Source organism: Antennarius striatus, chromosome 17 (assembly GCF_040054535.1).
Source record: "Antennarius striatus isolate MH-2024 chromosome 17, ASM4005453v1, whole genome shotgun sequence".
Taxonomy (NCBI): domain Eukaryota; kingdom Metazoa; phylum Chordata; class Actinopteri; order Lophiiformes; family Antennariidae; genus Antennarius; species Antennarius striatus.
Genome location: NC_090792.1, coordinates 4,192,649 through 4,217,296, shown reverse-complemented (window position 1 = coordinate 4,217,296; position 24,648 = coordinate 4,192,649). Strand labels below are relative to the sequence as shown.

Here is a 24,648-nt window from a genome sequence, read left to right as displayed (position 1 = left end):
TTTTTTTTGTAAAGGAGCTGTGTTTAATCAATATATTTGATTGGTGCTGGGAATGTCTCCCAATTTTTAGACCTCGACTGAACACCAGACCTTTAGTCATTAATCAGCTTGTAAGATTTAACTGTACTGGCAGCAGTCAGAGGCAGATAGGTCACTGCTGTGTGACGACAACCAGGGCTGTCTGAAGACATTTTGATGCATTCATGTGAGATCTATAAAGAGACCCAGCAGGGGAAGGGGATGAAATCGAAATCAGGCAAGTACTCAAGTTGGTCAAACCTTGTTATCCAAGGGTAAAAAAAAAAAAAAAAATCAATGTTCTCCTTCTGAATGAATGTGCTGCTCTGCAAAGCTCTCACGAGCTGCTGAAGACTCAGAAGTAGCTGACCCATGCTGACTGACATCAAACAAGTCAACGCTCTGTTTACTGCAGACGTTAATCAAAAGTGTAGCGCATCACTTTAGATACAAGCACTCAACCACTTTTAAAGACAGAATACATGTATTCATGATATCTTATCACCACTGCAATTATTCTGCTCTATCCATTTTGAATCACCAATTAAAGTAAGATGTTATTATCGGTGAAGCAAATCAAATACATCTGTGTGATCGTCAGACTTGCTATTAAGCTGTCTTTCTTCACCATTGAATTAATTTGAATAAAGAGCACTGAATATTTCTACAGAGATTTCTAGTAGCGCAAACCCCGCTTCCATTTCCAAACTCCTGTCTTTGTGAAGCGGGATTTTCTGCAGTGACCGTAAAGAAAATCAAACTGTGAAGCAGACTAGACGTCCGGAACACACTTCAGGTGTCATTGTCTCCCGTTACCCCTAGATCAGCGGTCCCCAACCACTAATTCTCATTATTGTAATTATTATCATTTGATTGACATATTTCTCCTACTGAAATGCACTGTTTGTAAGTCGCTATATTTCAAAAGAAACCTCATTAGTGCTGTCACTTGAATTGAGTTTGTAATATAATAATTTCTTACAATGATTTCATTTACATAGATGTTGATTATCAATTTATGAAAAAAAAGGTTGTTTATTGTCTGTTGATGTCTGAATTTTACAGACAAATTTTACAGACATATATATATATATATATATATATATATATATATATATATATATATATATATATATATATATATATGGATTGTTTTTTGTGCATGTGAAATCATTTTACAGGAAACTCTTGAATCTAAGATTACTGCGGACCCTATGAGCCAAAATTCTGCATAGCTGAACATAAATATTGATACACATTGACGCAAACTTACAAAGACATGAAACATTTTATTTTCTGTGCCTGTCACAATGTGGACGATGAAGATAATTGAAGGTAGTCTAATTAGGCTTCAGGACTATGAATGAAGGCCGAACACACTAATAAGGGAAAAGGATTTAGCTTAATGCTAAGTCTGTAAAATGTAGCATTTTGTTTTTCTTTCATCCACATGTGTGAGCTTCTGACTAGGGAATAAACAAATGTTAACAGCGATGTTATTGTGTTCAGAGGTAGATATGTACAAACCTGGTGTGTAACCGCACCATGCATACAAATATTGTACGCTTTTTTTTTTTTTCTTGGTACGTGTTCCATGCCACCAGTAAGTTAAAGTGAAATTTATATAGACATTAAGGGTACTTTGTATGTCTGTTGGGAGCTGTGACAAAACCTTGTAAGGATTCAGCAACCATTTGGATGTTCCCTTCCATTCCTGAACGAACTATTATTGTAAGACTTTCAATTGTTATATGGGAAAATACTGACACAGGTGTGAAAGCTTGTGACCTTTAAAATGTTGTCTGCTGCGGGAGAAAATGTGCTGCAGGTTTAGGTTTATTTTAATTGGAAACTCTTGAACTAATGACATTACACTTTTGTTGAAAGCTGCAATTAAATAACAATGAAGTCTGAATTGCTTGCTTCTACATTTGAAATAGAAATCACTGTGTGATGTGTTTACTGACATTAGAGCCACTTAATGGACTTATGTCTGCATAACTTAAGGGCATTTGAATCACATTAGCCTAACTATAAAGAATTAATGAACTACTGTATTCGGTTGTGCCTCATAGCCTTGATTTCAATCACTTCTCACCTGCACATACAGTATATAAAGGGGAAGTCCATTCATGCAATTAAGCTACACAAAAACCACAACACTTATACACGAACAATTCTTGTTGTAAAAGCTCATTTAATTTCTTTTCACCCCTCCTCATTTGCTCAAGTATGACAAAGTAACCCTTGCTTTGGGTGCTCCCGACAGACACATTTCATCCATCTCCTTTCCATCTCCATTCACCACTATGTTTTAATGCAGGAAATCGAGCTCATTCTGATAGCACATTTTACTTGTAATCATAATTTGACTTCTCAGCAGGTCTATGGCTTCTATTTGTTCCACTAGTGCCGCTCAACTCAACTGAAAGAAGGAGAAAACTGTTTGTTTTGGTTTTTTTTCATCCAGACCATTATCGAAGCCATTATGGCCACCTTGTTTTCAGCTTTAAATAGAAGCTGACACATGGGTGTCCTGCCCTCTGCAAAATAAATGGTCTGAAAAAAAGACATTTTTAAGTGTCTGGGTGAAGTAAATGTATCCTTGTGAAGATTCATCTCGACTGAAATTATTCAGAGTCAGAGAGTCAGCATTCCCTGCCTGAATGTATACAATGTGATGTTCAATTTAAAATCCCAGCTGATTTGTATTTGAATATGAAAGGGATTGCATGACGGATCAACATCCCCATGGTATTTTTCCAGGGTTATGTCTCAAAAGAGCTTCACTTCTTCTACTGGTCAGAAAAGTAAAAAAAAAAAAGGCTAGATTGTAACGGCAGCTCTGACCATATAAACCCCTGTAAGTACCACATAATTCAAACCTTCTCCCTTAATCACACTTGAGTTCTGAAAAATGCTAATCTTTCTCCTTTATGCTGTGATTCAGGGCTCTGGTACACAAGCACACGCAATTATTGATGACATAAAATCCTGGGATTGTTACTTTTGTAATTAAATAATTATCCTGAAATTATGTTTACTTGGGCACCTGAAATTTATGTTGATGTATTATTACAGTTATGTAAAAACAATAGAGATAGCACATTAATATTGTCATAACCAGAGTAATAGCAGTGATTTTTAGGTTCTTAAGTACCTGTTCCATTGTATCAATGCATCACCACAAGAGCATGTCCGGCTGCTTATAGACTACGATTATCAGTCAATTTAATATTTTCCTGCATCAACAAACATTTTCTGTTACTCAATCAATCTGACTAAATACTTGAAATCAAATCATAAAGATCATTCTGAGGATTAACAAATGCCAAGAGTATTAAGTATGTTAAATGGTGTCAGAGCAGTCACTGGGGGTGAGTCAGAGAAAGAATGGGGCCATTCAGATGGCTGAACATCAGTCTTTTTAGAAGCCAAAGCAACACAGTTATCAATTCAGGCACGGGTACAAAAGACACTGTGTGTTTTTGTGGCCAGGACTGGGAAGAGCTGCCACTTTGCGATATTTATTAGTCAGTAACAACTCTCTTTGCAATCTTGTCAGGGACAAGAGAAACAGAGGATGCAGCAAGCGACAATTCCCAGCTGAAGTTGTCTGCACTGCAGCCATAAAAAAACATGTTATCCACTGTACAGCTTTATTACAAGCAATTCAAAACCCTTTCACCATCATACATGATCCAGTCTGAGTCTGTACGCTCTGAGCCTTTGGCCTTGTGTGTCTGTTGTGGCTGCACAAAGACGCAGGAAAAATATTTATTGATTTTGCATGTCTATTGACACATAAATGAAGTGCACTGTCTGTTTCTCAACTGGTGAAAGTTTTTGACAAATTGTGATTTCAATATCTTGTGCAAGTAAATTAACTTCCTGTGTGTATTATCATTCTGTGTAAAAATGTTTTCCTACTAGATATTAGAAAGCTGCAGTAACTAGTATCTAATTACAGAGAATTAATGTAGCTTATTGACAGGACATTTTCTTGAAAAACACATAAGCAAGTAGTCAATCAGATTCTCAGTAAACTGATTGGTGCACATGTGAAATCAGCCCCACCCACTTCAAATTGGCAAGAAGGGTGCAGAAGAAAATAAAGAACAGACATTTATTGAATGAAGTGAAGTGTTACTGGCATATGTATGTGCAAGTAAATTGAGGATGTGAAGCCTTTATTGAGGGACTGCATTTATTTAGTATATGGGATTCACAAAAACATTGTCCAAAATAAAAGCAGTAGAGACCAAGACATCCTGATTACCTGTATAAGTCACTGTCCAAGATATGCTGGGTGGTACAAATTATGATCTTTTTTCCATGACCCTGCCTAAGTCTGCATCCTTCAAAGGCCACATGAAACGGAAACTCTCGAGTGAAGCAGCGCTGGCTGAAGTTGGCCAATATTCACCAGTAATGGGTAACGGTAAAACTTGAGTACCATCCCTTCTTTCTGAGCTGCACCCCCTGCAAATGACACAAAGACCTCACTAGAGCTCACTTTGTTTGACACATCTTAAGTCCCAAGTTAAAACTGAGTCTCTTTGCAAACACATTGGTGATTTAATGCTTAATGCATGTGTTCTTGTTAAGGTCCAGGAAGAAACTGAAGAAGCAAACAAAACATGCCTAAATCGACAATTCCAGTGAGAAAAAATGATTGACACTGTTTAGATTAGAGAATTGCAGAGATGTTAAATCTTTGGGGAAAAAACATGCAGATTGGACTGAAATTATTGAATGAATTGTCTCAGTGGTAGAAAAAAAAACAAAAAACAAAAAACGATTAACTAAATTAAATAATCCCTTGTCAAATACATTTAATTTGTCAAGTCTATTGTAATTTGTTAATTCTGTAACAATGTTATTCATTCATTTTCTGTACTGCTTCCTCCATTTTCGCAGGTCACAGGGGTTGCTGGAGATCTCAGCAACCCCTTGAAAAATAATTTCATATGAAACATAATGAAAAAAAAAACATGATTAAAGGCTAAAAAAAAGAATGAATAATATCAGGGGGGGAAAAATCCCCTTCCATTGAAAAATCCCTTACAAATGATTTTTGAGGGCAAGGTATACTCCAGGGTCTGTGGGGTTTTTTTGTGACAACTACAATTTTACCTTTCAATCAAGGTGAAAACAGTATGAAAACATATTTTCGAGAACGGTAAAAGGTACAAATCTATCTTTGAAGTTTCCCTTCAAAAGTTTTGGTCAATTAAATCGTATGACATTATCACAAGTATATTTTCTGATAAGAAGAAGCTCTTCAAGAGAAATAAAGACTTCTTCAGTCTGAGGACTAATGAGAAGACGAGTGAACTGACTAGGAGCATGCAAATATTATTTTAAGACATGAGCACTTACATCCCTCAGGTGCAAGGGTGTGCATTCCCCAAATGCAAAAGATGCATTTTGTAATCTTCTCTTCCTTCAGTAAATCCTTAATTTTCTTGCTGTGGTCGATTCAAAATGCAACAGAAATGCTGCCAGCTCCACTGGAGACAAACTTTAATTGATCTGCCAGAATCTCATTGTTTTGCTTCCCTCCTGCATTTCAGATGACTTGGACTGCACCACGATGACTAACGCACAGGAGCTCTTTTGCACCAATGGGGGATGACAGACTACTAAAATAAGGAATGGTGCTTGACTAACATCAGCAGGTGCCTCAATTAAAAGGTGTAGTTGACCGTGCAGGGAGATGCCACATGAGGTGATGTGCAAAAAGACCATGTAGACAGAAAATTGCAGCCCTAAAAGAGATTCATGAGATATGGCGATGGGAAGAACTTTGAGTGACATGTTTTAAGTTTTACCAGCATGCTTGGTTTTTCACAACAACTCAGCTAAAGAAGAAATTTACTAAGAAGAATGGAGCAATAGTTTCTGGGATGATTTGGCATTGAGTCATACGGACAAAGCAGAGTTCCTCCTAAATTGCTTTAATGTTCAAAAGGTTATTTCATTCAGAATAACTGGATGACATAAACCCAAGGCTTGTTTTAAAAATCAAAATCACATAAATGTATGATTGGAAATATGGTGTCACACAATAAGTGGTGTGATTGACGCACCACGGTTTCACTTAAGGAATCCACTGAGTCACAACAGTCTCATATTCCTCATCTATACCACCACCACGTCCAACAATCAAATCCTAATCCTCAGGATTAGGAGCAGGCCAGGAAAGCAAACATGTGCTCTGTCCTCTTACCACAACACGCTTCCCCTGGCTCTTTGATGGTTTGTCAGGCAGCCGGTAAATCATTGAATCTGTTAATATGCTATACAGAGTGGTGATTCATTCATTCATTCGATCATTCATCTTACCAACCATTTTTTCTGCCGTAGCAGGTCATGGGGTGCTGGAGCCTATCCCACCTGTTTTAGGGTGTGAGGCGGGGCAAACTCCGGGCGTGATGCCAATGCGCCACAGAGCCACACAAAGACAGACAACCATGCACGCTCACACTCACACACTACGAGAAATTTGTAACAGCCAATTAACCTGAAGTGCATGTTTTTTTTGGGAGGAAACTGGATAAACCAGAGAGAATCCTCGTAGACATGGGGAGAACATGCAAACTCCGCACAGAGTGGGAGGCGAACCCGGAACCACTTTGCGCCACCGTGCCGCCCTAAAGTGGTGATTCCAGTCAGGAAAAACAAACTCTTATGAATTACTTGAAAACATCCCCCCACTCCCACTGGGGGAATTAAATCAGAGCAAAGATCTGTACCATATTTTAACTCAGAAACAGAAATGCAACACGAGGTTCAAAAAGGAACCACAAAGGATGAGTTACCTTGACGATTTGTTACAGAGACCTTGACTCATCACAGCAGGAATAACACAACTGGACTCAGCAGCAGCAATGGCTAGGTGCCATTAAATGTCCCAATACAGTGACATTGACCTAACCAGCAGGCCCTTATGATGAACACAATAGGTGCAAAGTAAAATTTTGAATGCGTTTTTGAATGAGTTACTCTTGAGTGTGATTAAATAATAGCTTTGACCCTTTTTACATCTCTTTCCTGAGTCGTTCTGTTTTCCATATTTATGTATACCATACATAACCATTGTTTGTTTCTGTCATGTGAGTCAAGTTAAAGTGAGGTGGATAGGCATATTTTTTTTCCAGTTGAGGATAATACAGTATGTCATGCCTCTATCAAGTGACCGTAGGACTCACATGTTTATCACTAGTGACAAGTACAATGGCCTGTAAACTGAAATATTACAACAATATTACAAACAGGACAAACTGGCTGCCATCAGGGTTCTCATAGTGCTTAAGATGGTGACGAAAGATACTATGGATTTTCCCTCCATCCAGATCCACTCCCCACAATGTTTTGCATTTCAACCATTAGGCTGTAATCCATTGAGATGGATCTGTCCTTGGAACTTGGTCACTCGGTTTTTTGGTTTCTAGGGTGGTTGATTGGTTTGTTGGGTGCTTGCAAGTTTTTATCAACAAAATCCCTGCCAACCTTCTAATCCTGTAACCATGGTATGTTTTGTGAAAGCTTAGCACACACATGGTTAACTAAGGCAGGTTGGACGAACATCAAATATCAAGCTGACAGTTTTAGCAATATAGTTAAGTATCACTTAAAAATTAGGTTCAGTCAAATGAAAATGTATTAACATAGTATCCATATCATCATGATACAAATAATAAAATCATTCATAATAATCAATCTATCCATCGGTGCTGCTATCAATGCTTGTGTATTCAAAATATGTCATATTTGACATATTTTTGGTTTTCTTTCAACAATTTTGAACATTTACATCGAAGAAAATAGTATTTATTTAATGTTCTGACTTCCTTGCAGTTCTGTCATAACCTGCTTTTTCGGAAAGTTTAAACTGTTTGTACAAAACAGTATTTATGAAACATGCCCAAAACACTAGCTTTCTTCACAAGCACTTCTTCAATGTTGAGTTGAGCGATCCTAAAATGGCTGGGAAGAGGCTTTAAGTGAGGCACGCAGTTCTCCTGCCTCATGGTAGGGGGCGCTGGTGATGTCAATGATTCTTCTTGGGACTCCTCGGCTGTAGAACAAGTGACAGCGAGCTACAATCTATAGTCGGCCAGTCAAGGGCAGCCATTCATTTGTTTTCCGCTTGCCTTGCCTTACTACAAAAATAGAGGGTTACATATCTCAACTCAAAATTTTTTGATGCTTTTGTGCCGAATGAGTAGTGCATGGACTTCATTTATAAGTAAACATAACATATAAACAAACATGTAGGTAACAACATAACGTTTTTTTAATCAAATGTGCTTATTTGTGTGTTACAGTTTGTATGTGTAAATAATTCCGCTATGAGACTTAAAAAATAACCCACTCACTGTTGCTAATTAAATGGTGACTAAGCTACACTGTAGATTTATATGTTTGTAAATCCGATTACGATGAAGTCATTGCCTCACCAGCCATGCACCTCACCACACGTCACTCCATTGAAGAGTATTTAGACTTAGGGAAAGTGTCACAGCAAGTACCTCAGATGTTTGTTCAGTATGCCAGCTGTTAAATAATGCTTGACCCATCTTAAACTTTTCTATTGAATGAATTACCCAAATGCATGAGGTGATTTTTCATCCTTAAAAGTAGCTCATATTGTCTCCTGCATCTGTGTGTCAGAGGTCCTGCCTCTCTGTCTGTGCCACCATACAGGAGCCACTTCATATGAGCAACAAATTGAGGCTTTGCTGCTACTGTTGACATGTAAAGGATATTCCGCTGTGGGATTATATGGGCTCAACGCCTGAAGCTTTGTTTCTTTTTTTTCTTTTTTTTTCCTGTATTCACCAGAAAAAGGATAAAACATAATACTGAAATATTACTGGGGTATTTTGTTGTTGTTTTTTTTGTTTTTTGTACTGGTACAGATCACCTATTGGGAGCATAACCCAACATTTCACAATTCACACTAACAATTTGAAGCCATCAGTGTACAGTGTACATGTCAGACCGTCGTGAGACAGGTTAGTTTTACCCTACTGATGTGTTGTTGCAACAGTAATTTATTGCGACAACACATCATCAGGATTACTATTGCAACAACACATCATCAGTAGGGTAAAACTAACCTGTCTCGCGACGGTCTAACATGTACACTGTACACCGATGGATAAAAACTGTTAGGTTGTAAAATGGGATTAGCAGTAATACAGTGAGAATTCAGATCTATTCATCCAGCTCTGAGTTCGGGTGATTTTATTTATTTCTTTATTTATTTTGGCTGCAAAGTGAGTTGTTGAACCAGTTGTTCTGAGTATGAATGTAGATCCACAACATGATCATCAGTGAAACACAGAGATACATATTTAGCTTTCACCTAATTTTCCCACTTTTGGCTGTTTCCCTAATTCCTCGGATATGCTTGCCAGTTGCTTATTATAATTAATTATAGCACAATTAAACCACTTCATATAATCATGTGGAACACAAGCTATCCGTTGCAAAAACATCTTAGTTACAAGGATTCCAGCTAAATGACTGCTTTCAGACATCAAAGCAACATGTACAGTATTAACATCTGATTGGAATCACAGACCTTCAAGAAGCATTACCAAGATCATTTACCAACACAACATAACAATTAGTACAATGTTTCAACTTAAGGTTTAGCACAGCAAGGATCTTTTTTGCTTTGTGTTTGTAATCATGTGATCATTGTGCTTACTGAGTCATGTAACACTAATTTATTAGGAAGGTGTATATCTTCTATGAATTCTACACAGTTTTTACTATGTAGTAAGTACCATAGTGGAGTGATTCAAAATTACAATGGCATTGTAATTTTGATGTCCATCTAACACTTTTGCAATGTTATTGCCAATCAAATCAAAATTAACCAAGTTAATAAAAGTTATTTGAAGAGGACTATATTTAAATTCATAAATAAAAAGTGATTCAAAGAGGGAAAAAAATCCAAACATACATGTGTACAGTATATAAGTTTAATTCAAACAGATGAAAGAAAAAAAGTGTACAAAAAGGGTTTCAAACAGACTCAGAAGGTCTGTTTAAAACGGGAGGCAGTTCAAGAGGGATGGAGCCTTTACTGAAAAGGCACAATGTGTGGGGTATGATAAGACTTGGCTCTGTTCTTTTGAGTAGCCTTGAGGTAGAATGAGTCAGAAGGGACTTGTACAAAGCACTTGAAACCAAGCAGTACCTTGTTAGTAAATCAGCGTATCTTAAAAAGGCAGTTCTCCACTTCTTAGGGAGTCTTGAAGGTAGGTATGGAATGGAGTAATTCAGGATCTACAGCTCAACAAGTTGTAAGTGGAAAATGTCTGACTGATTCTTCTTTTCCTTCCGGCTTTTCCCTTCAGGGGTCGCCACAGTGAATCAGTTGCCTGCATCTAACCCTGTCGTCTGTATCCTCTGTTCTCACACCAACTGGTTTCATGTCCTCTTTCACTACATCCATAAACCTCCTCTTTGGTCTTCCTCTAGGCCTCCTGCCTGGCAGTTCAAAACTCAGCATCCTTCTACCAATATATTCACTATCTCTCCTCTGGACATGTCCAAACCATCTCAGTCTGGCCTCTCTGACTTCATCTCCAAAACCTCTAACATAAATGTCTGACCGATTGACACAGGGGAATTACAATCATAAAGTCAAGATAAAAAATAAATAAAGATATTTGTCAGACCACAGTTTATTTTGTTCACCTATTCATGAAATTGAGTTTCACTATTTTGGGGGACATTGGTGGTAAGAGAACAGAGACACAAGGGGTACTGTCTGGAACACTTTTGTTTGGATCAATGATAAGGACTGTCTTGGTTGAAGAAAATGAAGAGCTTTCCACTATTTAATAACATCAAGACAGTTGAGGAGGAGATCAATACTGCTCAGAAAGATTTTCTTAAGATTTAAAACCATTTAGTTATTTGTTTTCAACAGATTTTCAGAGCTGTTTACTACCTCCCACTTTTTGTTTGACTCTCATTGTGATAGAATAGCATCAAATGCACACTCAAAAATCAATGTTATCTAACTTACACACTGTCTGCTGTAAAGTCTTTCTTCTATTACATAGCCTGTATGAACACACTATTTATAAAACATCTTTTGAGAACCCAGGATGGATTGGGGACACAAACATCATTCGGATTCAAATGAGACTCTCTGATATGTATTGTTCTGGAAAAAAAAAAACCTACCAGACAGATGTTCAGTGAGCAGTTCAGGGTCAATAAACTGATTTCAACAACATTTCTCATGAGTATGAAAAGCCCAAAACATTTCGAGTTGCATATTTTGAGTAGCCAAAAAGGCAATTAGATAATTTAATTTAGCACAATAAAACCTAAGTAACGTAAGCTTTTAGTTCAGCTTTTGCCCATTTATTGATTGGTTGGTTGGTTGGTTGGTTGGTTGGTTGGGTGGTTGGTTGGTTGGTTGGTTGGTTGGTTGGTTGGTTGGTTGGAGGGAGGGAGGGTGGATGGGTTGATTTCATTAGCATGAATACACAAAACAAGAATTACTGTTAGACTATTGAGTTATCCAGGCAAGATAAGTGGATGTATAGGATTACTGGGTCTCATAGTGCAGTATCTACTTCAAAAATGGGGCAGTGAAAAATAGTGCCATCTGCTACTGTGGCTAAAGGATTATTAGAATTAGACAAAAAAAATGTAACACGTATGAGCATTAACTTGAGACAGTTCAGCAAAGTTGTATATTGATTCATTTTATAATGTTTATTTCATCAAGGACAGGTATGCATCCCATAACAATTTAATCTTCACTGGTTTTCGTTTTCGCGTTTGCGTTTGCACGCGCTCGCGTGCACACACGCACGTGTGTGCGTGTGTGTGTGTGTGTGTGTGTGTGTAGCATCTACAGAGTGAAGAAATCTTTTCAAAGTCTAATTCTCTGTTCTTTTCTCAAAATAATGCCTAATGCGAAATCCAGAGAAAAGGTTGACGTTCAAAAGCAGTGCCGAGGGAACATTGTGTGCATACCATGGGCTCATGCTGACTAAGGGATGTGCACTTGCTGTGGTGACACAAGGATAGCACTTTGCAAAGATCCCATCACCAACGCAATCATCAGGGAGGACCCCAAAGGACCACAGTAAGATTAAAAGTCCTGGTATCAATTTATCAAAGACGATGCTGAGGGGGAACTTCAACTTTAAAGCAGAATTGGGACGCTTTCTGCCTAATGACTGCAATTTATAACAGAGCATGAATGACTCTGAAGCCAAAATCTTGAAAGCCAATTATAATGAGCACTTACAGTTGAACCCATGTGAATTTATACTTGTGAATGATGCTAGTGATGCTGCACCAAAATATGCTAATTTATGTGGAGAATTCTAGTCAGAGGGGCTACATAAATACATACTGCACCTCTCAGCTGAAGTTAATGGTGTAACATATATTAAATAGGGTTTCCTGAGGAATTGAAAAAGAGAATGTGTCTCCAGGATGTAAAAATTGTAATAACTTTGCTTTTGCAGCGTGATCATGGTATTCAGAATGCAACCTTGTCATAGCAACACACTCAGCATCTCTAATGTCTTGTCTAGCAGTTTCATTCCCTGCTGCGATAGTGCCTGGATCAGAATAAAGACAGTCTCCTATGTGTATTGGCAATTGACCTTCTGGATAAAGTTTGGCTGACTCTCACTGTCATAACATGAACTTTCATGCATAATAAGTGGGGCTACAGAACTTTATCCAGAAACTCTTTCTATTCTTGTTTACCATCTACAGTGACTCATTGTGTAATTTCTTTATTTTGCTCCGGGGCTCTGGAAGATAAGCTTTCCCAACCGCTCTCTAAATTACAGTTTCTTCACAGTTGCGACATCCTCAACAGAGCCTGAATGTTATCGCTGAACACCGGCCCGAGCAGCTTTCCATTTTAGATCTCTGACCAGTTTTTGTTGCAAAGCTGTGAGCCCACTGCACATGAGAGAGAAGAGGAACTGTTTAACGAAGCTGCTGTCATTACTCAGTGAATTTCAGTGATGGCTATATTACTTCATACTTCATGAAAAAAGATGAGGATGAAGACTGCCCTCCAGCATGTGTGGTACTGCAGGAGCCCTATTGCTGCAAGACATTAAAATTTTATTGTAATGTACTGAAAACATGGATAAGTATCTTGAACTTGAACATATGTGTTTGTATGATAAATGACTGCAGTGTGTGGAATAATGGAACCATATTGCGTGTGTCCTACATATATCTGCACTGCAGTCTGAAGTACATTAATTACAACTCCAGTTTCTCGCAGTCCAATGACATATTTAACTCTCAAGGTCAAGAATGAACTTTGCAGACAAAAAAAAAAAAGCTTTTAGTTCCCATCTGACTCCACTGATTTAGAATTTGTGTCAGGATTGTGTCAAAATAAAACATAATTACTGTTTGTTGTGTTTAAGTGACATCTAAATTCTCATTCTATCAATGAAAGGCACACAGAAAGTGATCGGCCCGCTGTCTGATTTAGACAGACAACTTACATGGCATTGGTTTCATAACTAGGCAGTATAGCTTTTTCCATAACTGTGTTTGAATTTATTATTGATCAGTACAGTTAGTTTATATTTTTGTTTGTAAGTTAGTGTACACAAAAGTGTGTGATCTAGAGTGTGCTAATGATTTCCCTACCGGTATTAATAAAGTATATACATTCAAATTTACATTTACTAACACTTAAGGGATGGGTTCAATTCTGCCTGTGAACCATTAGATAATTTCTTTGACTGTCCTGACAATTAAAGGCTAAAATCATGGAAAAATATGTTTACAAACTGGCATGAGAGGGATAGGAGGGATGGGGATGTGACAGGAAAGAACTCACTAAAGTTTGGAGTTGATCCAGAAAAAAACAGAATTTCTTTCACTTTAGAGATGTTGTAGATTGAATTTTCTATGTTACACATGAACTACTTGAATGATTTTGCTGGGGCTTAATTGAAAATTCTGATGAAGAAGTTCATTTTGGGATGTATCCGTATAAAAATTCAGTCTCAGAGACTACTTTACGGATCACTGAAACTTGGTGAAAGAGCTACTGAATTTTGTAGATCCCGGCAAAGTGATATGTTCATATTTCAGTTTTTTAAACATTGGACCTAGAAGGGTGTCATTTGACTCAGAATGTTAAAAAGACATTTACATTAAGCTTTTATCTGAGAAAGGCATTGGGGGAATTGGAATATGTGATTACATTTTGGGAGCAATCTGCTGGGCAGAACAGGAAATGACTTCAGGAGCATATGGATTCAGTATGACAAACATTATGGATGTTTCCACACACTAAGTGCTTTCCGTGGTGAAATAATCTAAACACAAGTGTTGAATGTAATTAGGAATATAGTTTGCTAGAAGACAGGACCCTTTGGTGTGAGGTTTATGACCTCTGAGTGATATTTTTATGTTTGTGCAATCATTTTCTGAAGGCCAGAGATCATAACTTATACAAAGAATGAATCTGTATTCTCTGCCACCATTGGACTGTGTAGGTTCTCTAAATGTAACTCCTTCTAACAGTGAATTTCCCTCTCCTCAGAAATGTGACTTATTATGGTATTAAAATATTAACCTCCATTCTAGGAGTGCAGAAAATTTACTCTGAAATCCACCAAGTTTTACGATCTGTTCTCTCCATCAGTGCTAACACTGCCTGTTAACATGTTTCCAGACACTGACATGATGACATGTTACTTTTCTCCTGAGAAGCTGTAACCCACAGAGCCTGTGAGCTGTGGATCACTGTAACAGACGAGGGAACGCAACACCACGAGTTTACTGATGGAAAGCCAGAACACACCCTTCTGGGACCATGACTGTAGTCACCCTGTGAAAGGGACTCTGGGTAGAACTCCACTTTATGTCAAATTGCAGAGAGTTTTTCATTCCTAATTTTGATTAAAACCTAAACATAATTCATCCTTTTTGTTAAAGAAATAGACTTAATAACCAACAATTCTTTGAATGAGTCACATCTAATTTACTTATGGAGTATTTTTCTCTTGTGTGAAACTCGACTTCATATACCTGACCTCAGGTGCACTAAATGCTCTGTGAGCAGTGAAAGTAAAAACTCAGAAGCTTTTAAAATGTAAAGGTTTGTTGAAAACAGCAGCTTGAGTGGGCTGGAACTGCTGACTATGATGAATGCATTGGAAAGTGCAACAACAACACAGAATTTATGTGGGAAAGGAGAGATTGGTGACAACAAAATTAGAATGTCAGTTCTCAGTGCACACAAACCTACTGGGTGTGGGAATCAAACAAGGAAAGAAATATGAAAAACAGAGGGAGGCATTAAGCATTTACAGTTCACAATCAGACTCATCATGGTATTGTTTTCCATGATATATTTAGACAACTTAGAGTTTAAGATGGCTCAGACATGCTGTCACCTATACTGGTGCCATAATTATTGCACCAGGAACCTTCCTCCCTCTTAGTCCAAGTGTTCTGAAGTTTCACTTCCGTAGCTGCTGCTGCATGTCTGTGTCCCTATGGTCGTATTGCTCAGACAGCAGTGACATCTTAATGTTCCGACTAGTGTTTCACAAAGGAAGGGAGCCGTCGCCTATGTATACTCCCAGAGGTTCTCTCTAAAGCCCACAATGGCTGTGCCTTCCGAGTTTGCAGCTCACTTTGATATATTCTGGAGTCAAGTGCTTCCTGCTGAGACATCCAGGACAACTACATAGCAGGAGATGCGTGGCCGCAAGGACACAGCAGGCAGGTGACCTAATAGCAGTCAACATCTCTTTTCAAAGCACACTATCCATTCCTGTCCTTATTTACAATCCATCGTTCACCTCTGGAGGCTAACTTGCATGAATATGACATGTAAAATACAAGAGATTTTATTTCTCTAACCTGGAGTCAAATAATGGCCCAAAAAACATTTAAATTAATTATGAAATGACTGCATTAATATGATTTTTGCAACGCTTCTATACAGTATTTTTAATTTGATACTACCCCACTGTGCACAGAGAAGGGAACCTGTCCTGTACCATAAAACTAATTGCCCCACATACAATGAACCTGTTCTATGCAAGCATTTAAAGACTATTTTTATGACAGTTGTACTCAAGTAAAATTTGAAAAAATGGAATTTTGAACTCCAAAAGAGATTTTGCATCCCATTGTTGTTTCCTTACTTAGACCTGTAGAGCAGAATTCCTGTCTCCCACTGGCACTGAAATTCATTACTAAAACACGGTTGGCATGTTTATGATTTCATAGGATTATCCACACTCCTGTAGTTAGCTCAACACACACACACACACACACACACACACACACACACACACACACACACACACACACACACACACACACACACACACACACACACACACACACACACACACACACACACACAGATCATCAAAATGAAAAGGTCAGGAAAAATAATAAACAGGACACAGAAAGAGACAATAAGAGCCATTGAATTGGAAGTAAAGAAGTAAATACCCATAATAGAGGTGCTATTTGTATTATTCAATCAGTTCAAAGTGCATTTATAAATTCATTATGAGTAATACTTTTAAAAGATGTACATTTTCCTGCATACCATATATGGAAGCAAACTTCTGAATGCACAAATTGTACACTGCAGTAGTCATGTGGTCTCATTAAATGTGAAATGTGTTTAACTCGCATATATGTCTGAATTCCCAGTCCTGCGCATTTTGATTCACCATCCAATCATCCTGTGAACACCACATAAAGTGTCTCCCGCACTCTGCACATAATTCGCCCTCCAACAGCTGTGCTGTAGGCATTAGGTATGAATGCAGACAATAGACAGACTCAGTAACAACAGGACTGATGATTAAAACCATTAGGGAAATTTGTGCTTCTAATTGATGACAATTTAAGTCAAACAAGTGCATGAAAATGTCCTGCAGCTGTGTACTGTCGTCTGAATATGCCTTATAGCTCATACCCGTTTGGCCACCTCCATGTGGGTACCTCCCTGCTATAGTTTCGGATTGATATGCTTATTTATTGTGTTTTGTGTGCACCCAGCTTGTTCTCATGGCGGAGGTGGGTGAATGAAATCTTAAGGGAGCATTTTCTGGAAATGAACCAAGCTCTGGCCGTTTTCGTAAAGTACTCTTGGAGATTAGTTCTGTGTAGAAACACCACCGACTATTTTAAGGCTCAATCCAAAGTTATGTTTTAAACTTCTGTCCTAAACTTCTATCAAAGCAATTTGATTTTACGTGAACGAAAAGCAGACAGCAATGTATCCCCTCTCTATTATTTTCAGCTTAATAGAACAGTCCTCTTGTTCCAATTCCTCCCACCTCTTTCATAATTTCCTTTGCAAAACAACTTTCCAGCATTCTCTTGGAGCCTTCTCTGCATTTCAAGCTTCTCCCCAAGGTAAGACTGGCCTACTTCTCAGTGCATCCTCAGCATCCATCTGCCATACCAGCAAATTGCATTTGCCTGCGATTGCAAACTATCTCATCTGTCAACGCAGGGCTATCAATTTCCGTGAGTCGTCTCGACAGAAGGCATTAACCCTCCAGCATCATTCTGGCATCAAGCATTGACAGACAATAACCGCTACCGATATCAACATATCAGATGAGCACTGCTGACAGTTCTGTTGTAACTGTTAGCAATGCCAGAATAAGGACTGGAATAAAAATGAATAAGAATGAAATAAAAAATATTTAAAACAGATCCTGCTCTTTGAGATAATAAATTTTGTCACAGGATGTTATTTCAAAAATCTGTTTGCATCTACTTCATTGAAGCAGATGGTTATTTCACTATGTCGATTTTCCCTGAAAAAAATAAAATAAAATTATGAGAATTCACAATTATTATTATTTCATCATATCAGTAAAGCTTAAAGTAGACAGATAAACACACATCATTAAAGTGGAAGGAACTGATTTTGAGATGTTGTATTTTAATACTGAGTTGTTGAGTTGATATTGAGTTGTATCGTTGGGATGTGTCTAGTACAAAACATTTTTTGTGTTTTTGCTAAAATCGGTGGAACAGTAACACAGGAAATGCCGTGACATCACTGGCCAGTCATGTAACACATAAAACATTATAAAACTGTTTTCACTAAAATATTTCAAATTTAGTATTCTTTAAAACTTAAGTGGATGGAGTTACAGGCATGGTTGAGTTGTCTACTTGTTGTGTTTAGTTGTGTCTCTCCAGGCTGTTACTGACAGTAATTAAAAGAGCACTATTGATGTGCTTCAGGCACCAAAGCCTCCATCGTGGTCATTCTCGCTGTAAGCTATGCGATCATCAAGGCTGCATCTTTTTTTCATCTGTAGTTATTGTAAAATGCTTTTTTGCAACATGTAAACTTGTGACGTGATTTCAGAATCACATTTTTATCATTCATCTTTTATATACAGACAGATTTGTTGGTCAACTTTTTTTGGGGGGGTAGGGCTTGAATTTGAAACACATTCATTGATCAAAAACGTAGCATTTGTGCAGTAAAGCCACTCAATATATCATACTAAATGCTGACCATCAAACAGCAGTTAGAAGCTATCTGACAAACATTATGCAGCAATTCACAACTAAAAACCCATGTATTACCCTCACTATTTGGTGGAAACCAAAAACAGAGCCAATGAAAATGATCAAAGTATAGTTTTGCTTCATAAGAGCTGTATGTGTAAATAAAAACAAAATGAATGTGTTTCATTAACTAGAAATAGATTGAACTTGTTATAATTGTGTAAACAAGTTGTTTCTGAAGCCCCCTAGTGACCAAAATTATCATTTATGTTGACTAAACATTGTAGATCTTTAGGAAATTGTATAACAATACATTAATCTGGACAGTAGTAACCATGTACAAATAAATCATGCTGTATTTACTCCATGTAAAAGGTCTAGACTACATGTGGGCCGCCACATCACTTTTTGTGGCCAGCAAGAGCATAAAATGTCAGTGTTTAAAAATAAATAAATTAAAAAATGTGCTTTGACCAAAACTACATTTCCCACAAAGCAGCAATCAAGTCCATTTTAACACTGACAAACCATTTTGAACAAAAATAATATCCCAGCCTGTGTTCCATGTTATTTTTTCTTTATTCATTTGAATAGTTTGAACCTTGATTGATGGAGTTATATGGGTTTAACAACCTGATTAATTACAAAAGACCCATGTTTTTTTCTTTCCGTGCAACTTTAATGTTTGTAACTCAAATAAGTAATAATTTCAGAGTTATTTAACGTTAAGGAGTTGTTAGATTTATTTTGCATTACATTGAGTTACAATGAGTTACATGTTACATCTGACCCTTTGAAAACAGCCATTATGCTGATGTGGCGCTCGGTGAAAATCAGTTTGACACCCCTGGTCTAGACTGTAATTGTAATCCTGTATTTTTATTTGATCTAGCTCGTCAGACCAGCTGGAAGAAAATATACTGCCTACACCTATTATGAGTAAGGTTGGGATTTATGGGGTGCACTTCACAATGAGTTATGTTACTTCAATTGTTTTATTGTTTTTACTTGCATGAAGAAAACAAATGCATGTTGACTCTCATCTATAAATCTTTCTGAACACAACCCAATTCTTTCACCGTTGTCAGTCTAAAGGTCGCCTCCTACTGTACCTTTATGCTTCTCTGCGCTGTCCATGGTTCTGAACAGCGTTCACTGACCGACCAACACTTTTTCTCTCCACATCCATTCCTTATTCCCGAAGGTGCCTTGCTACCACTTGTAATCCACAAGAGGGTGACGATTACAGTGGGTGGGGGCGTTACACTGCTGCCCATGGCGCATCAGGACGGTCATCGATCCCTTAACCAGACTCAAGCAGCGCAACGTCGCCTCAAGACGTGTGTGTAGAGACTGATAGATGAATTAATCTATACACACACACACACACACACACACACACACACACACACACACACACACACACACACACACACACACACACACACACACGCACACGCAACAACACACAAACTTCTCACGCAGGCACAAAGGAGAAGCCCGGACCTGCGACTTAAACGGACTTTAATGAACGCCTTAGCGTACTGTAATCACAAAGGAACATTTTGGAAAGAGTAGGCTCACACGAGCATATTAACACGACAACACGCACACCGGATGACCCACAAAACGCGCACGTTTATACACACCCAGGATTAGGATGCGTTGGGCGCAGATACCCAAATGTGCGCTTTCCATGCAGCGCTGCAATCTTCGCCCAAGCGCACGTATGACAGTGCCAAAAAAAACACAAAAAATAGCACCGGGCTCCACTGAACGGAACAGATTTCCACACTTTCCACGGGTACCTGTGTGTGAGCCTCCCCCAGACCCGTCAGCACTCTGGTTTTCATCCAGACGTTACAGAATCCAGTGACTGCGAATCTCCCAAACAATCTTCTGCATTTGAATCGCGTTCAGCTTTAGAAATAGCACGCAACCTATCTGAAGGTGTAACTATAGCATCCAATACATGCAAAAGAAGAAAAAAATATATATACATAAAGCAAACAGTGACAGCTGATCCGATCTGAGTGGATATCACGTAAACTAGAACTCTTGCGTGTGTCAAACCATTTCTTACCTTCTGAAACGGGCTCGTATCCATTGAGCGCCACCGGGTTCATACGGTTTATTCTGTTTCTGCGGTTCAAGGCTACAGCCGCTCCCTTCGCATTCACCCACTAATTCCAGGAGACCAACTGCATCACCAGCTGCCTACCGAGCCGCATATCTCGCACTTCTCTCCTTGACAATTTTTTTTTTTTTCCCCCACCAGCAGATGCTCTGTAAATCTGCGCTTTCGCCCGCAGCCAAGAGCTTTGCAGTATTTTTTTGTAGTTCCCCTTTTAGGTAAAAAAAAGAACCAGCTCTCCGGTGTGTGTGCGCTCGTCGAGATATTTCCAGGCGCTTTTTTTTTTTTTTAAAGTGTTCCTACATGGCAAATTCGTTGTACCATTTTCACCAAGAGATGCTGAATAGTTTCTTCTCAGTTGAAATAAAATGTCCTTTTATTGATCCTTTCCCTTTGGCTCCCGATTACTCATCCAAGCCGAAAGTTGAAAAGAGATGCGGATAGTAAATCCAACGGGAAGTTTGTTTTTTTTTCTTTCTCGGTGATGCTGGAGTTTGTCCAGGGGGCAGACGATAGAGAGGTGCGACCACCGGGGTGAAGTCTCTGCGCTAGAGAGACTGCAATGGAGATGCTGATAACCCTAGACGGCACAAAATGAATGGAGAATCACAGTGCCCATCGAGAGAAGAGGTGGAGACGGGTAGTACAGCCAGATCCGTTGTGCGTTTACGCAAACATACCGGAGCCACATTATAGATGATTGCGCGCGAAGAAGCAATTTCTGCACCATCCGAAGTGACTACCGTGTTGTCTTCGGGGGATTAAGGACCTAACGCGGATTAGTGAGGCTTTGGATGTATTTAGCCTTCACACCAACCAAGTAGCCTATCGGGACAGTGGGGGGAAGAAAAAAAAAGGTTTCTGTGTCAGTCGCCAGTCATTGCTTGTGGTTTTCACAATTGATTTATAATTTATTATTGAATTTCAAATGCGCTGCTTGTACTCTGTGACCTTCAAACACCAGAGGCGCACACTTCCGTGTTTTGAAAAAAAAAAAAAAAAGACAAACTCCTGTTCGGTGTTTAAGGAACAAAGAGTCACAAACAGTTCATGGCGATCATGAGATTATTTTAAAACAGACTCCAACATCACTGGATTCCCAGTGCGATGTAGCTGAGTAGTTAACAGTCAGACATCATGTAATTAAGAGACACATTCAGTAACTATATGAAACAACTGTATACTACTCATTACACGTTATACTGTATACTGTATATTGTCATATACTCTATGTCACATACAAAAGATGTATACGAGAGAGAGATAGGCAAATCCATCAAGACCACACCATCACAACACTCAGAGAAGGGGTTTGTGACTATTATCCACGCTGGACATTAATTATTAGAAATATCAAAGAGACCCATTATTACTTGATTCCATCCTCACCCTCTAATGTAACCGTAACCCTAACAGGCAACATAAATTTCATTTTCTAGCTCAAAGTTCCATCTTATACACTTACTGTTCTCGGGACTCCTTCAGAATTATTATTGAGAGTATAACACCAACATAAAACATGTATTACTTTTTTATTTACTTTATTTATTTCAGACTTGTTAATATGTATAACAAGACTTCACACCTTCATCACATTTGCAACAGCAACAAAACATCAACAACAAAAAAAAAGGGGGGGCTGATAGATAGAAGCCATTTGGCTTGTGAAATTCCATCTCCCAGAATTAATTCAGACATTAAATGTTTTCAACTAGTAAAAATCCCAGATATTAGCCTTTGTCCCAGATAAAACCTAGAGCATAATCAGTTTACATTCTTCCTAGGCACCACAAGGTTGGTCAACACGTTTGAATCTAACGTATTAACCAAACTTGTTTTGACAATCTAATGGTTAGATAGTCAAAACAATAGGCATGATATTCAAGTATATAGTGTTGAGACACTTATTGGGAAACTTGGTTTCATGTTGGTGGAACAATGGTTTGTCGGTTCCATGTTGCTGTAACAATGTTTTTTTGGATACATTGTGGTGTAATAACAATTATTTACAGGTTACATTTTATGTGTCATAGTACAGTAGTTTATTGGTTCCATGTTGGAATAATAATGGTTTACAGGTTACATTTGGAATGATAGTGGTTTATTGATTACATATTGGTGTGAAAGTGTTAAATGTTGGTTTAATAATGGTTTATTGGTTACATATTGGTATAAAAATGGTTTATAGATTACATTTTGGTGTGATTGAGGCTTATTGGCTATATGGTGGTGTGATAATGATTTGCAGGTTACGTGTTGACTATCATCCACTGGTTAACTTAGTGAAGTTGACCACAGAATTGTATATTTCTGTTTTGCTATTCCATCCATTCTTTCAGCATGGGTTCTCAAAGAAGAATTTTCTCCTGCAGATTCAGTCTGTGTGCAGTTATGCAGGTTCTAAGCACATGTGAATGGAGGGGTTACTCCTTTTCTTTGAAAAGGAAAGCAGCACTATCCTCTGAAGTGAAAGCTTGGTCACCCTGCATTAAATCCTGTCAGGAGCTTGTCTACGAGCTGGTTGTGTTCAGTAAGGTGTTAATCTGTGACCCCTCCACCCAAACACCTCAGGCCTTTGACACTAAGGAGATTCCCTTTTGTGGGATTATTGATACAACTTTATAGCATTTTGTTGCTTTAGACATTACATATTTGAGCTCTCACATCTACTTAAAACACAGTAAATCCTGTTCACACAGCTCTTTAAAAACGCAGAAATCTTTAAGAATTCCTAGAAACACATTGGAATGAGGGATTGATAATTTTACCTCTCTGGGCGTAGTTAGGGGATATAGCCTGCTTGCTCTGACATCCATCCAATACTGAACAATTCTTGATCCTATTGACTGATGAATCCTTAAGAAGAAGCCTAAAACCTCCCCAGACAGATTGATCAATGTTGAAGTAGTTTGTGATGAAGCTCTAGGGACACAAGATGGAAACCGAAGGGCCACCTTCAGTGCCTGAACGCCACTCGATTTTGTATATTACAGCAATCCATTATCACTTTCTTTAGATGTCACCAATGACAAAAAAATAATTCTTAATGAATCTATGTCTGCAGTCAATTAAACCACGTTTTTGTAGAGGTATTTGTTGTTTTTATAGTATCCACGCTGATTGATATAATAGCAACTTAGTGAAGGTCTTCTACCACTCAGTGTCTTCTACCACTCAGTGCAGCTACTCTCATCCAATATGAGATAATAATTCTTAATGAATCTATGTCTGCAGTCAATTAAACCACGTTTTTGTAGAGGTATTTGTTGTTTTTATAGTATCCACGCTGATTGATATAATAGCAACTTAGTGAAGGTCTTCTACCACTCAGTGCAGCTACTCTCATCCAATATTATTCATATTTTCTATTTGACTTGTGGTAATTCAGGAGTGCCATTACATTTTAACATTGCATCGGCTTGGTAAACATATCTGTAATTCTATAGATATATTGGTGTTACATCTATCTTCAAATGGGTTAAGACTTGACTCTCTTTTTCAAGTGACTCATATTTCCACAATTTGCACATAAAGGCTTGGCATTTATTCATCCTTTTCCTGAGGATACATTTTTTTGTTCAGTCATCATTGCCATCATCACAAAGTCACTTCATACACTGTGGTTTTAGTCTTTGTCCATGGTGTACTCCCTAAGATTTAACTCCACAGATACCCTTGTGTTCAGTCTTCTTATATCTCGCCCTTACAAATCCTTTGTACTGCAGAGTTTGTCCAGCAATCAGGTGCATGTCTTGGTAGTTGACAGATGGGTGGTTGTTTGTGCAGCTGAGTCATTATCATTGCAGCTTACTAGTAACACTGCAGCACTATTAAGAGAGAAACCATCACCAGTTTCTAAAATTTCCTCCATTTTCACTCTACCTGGTTTTACAAGTACAGTACATTTACAGGACTCTACAGGAGGAATGACTACTGTGACTCTT

General features: G+C 38.2%; 1 protein-coding gene across 1 annotated transcript in view; it reads right to left on the bottom strand.

Moving 5' to 3' along the window:
- The window catches only part of LOC137611026 (leucine-rich repeat and fibronectin type-III domain-containing protein 2), a 138,213-nt gene extending 116,877 nt beyond the window's left edge, over positions 1-21,336 (bottom strand). Inside the window, exon 1 of the mRNA XM_068338985.1 lies at positions 20,654-21,336. The gene's annotated coding sequence lies outside the window, so the exon portion shown is untranslated. The remainder of the gene's footprint in view (positions 1-20,653) is intronic.
- Positions 21,337-24,648: the final 3,312 nt, after the last annotated feature.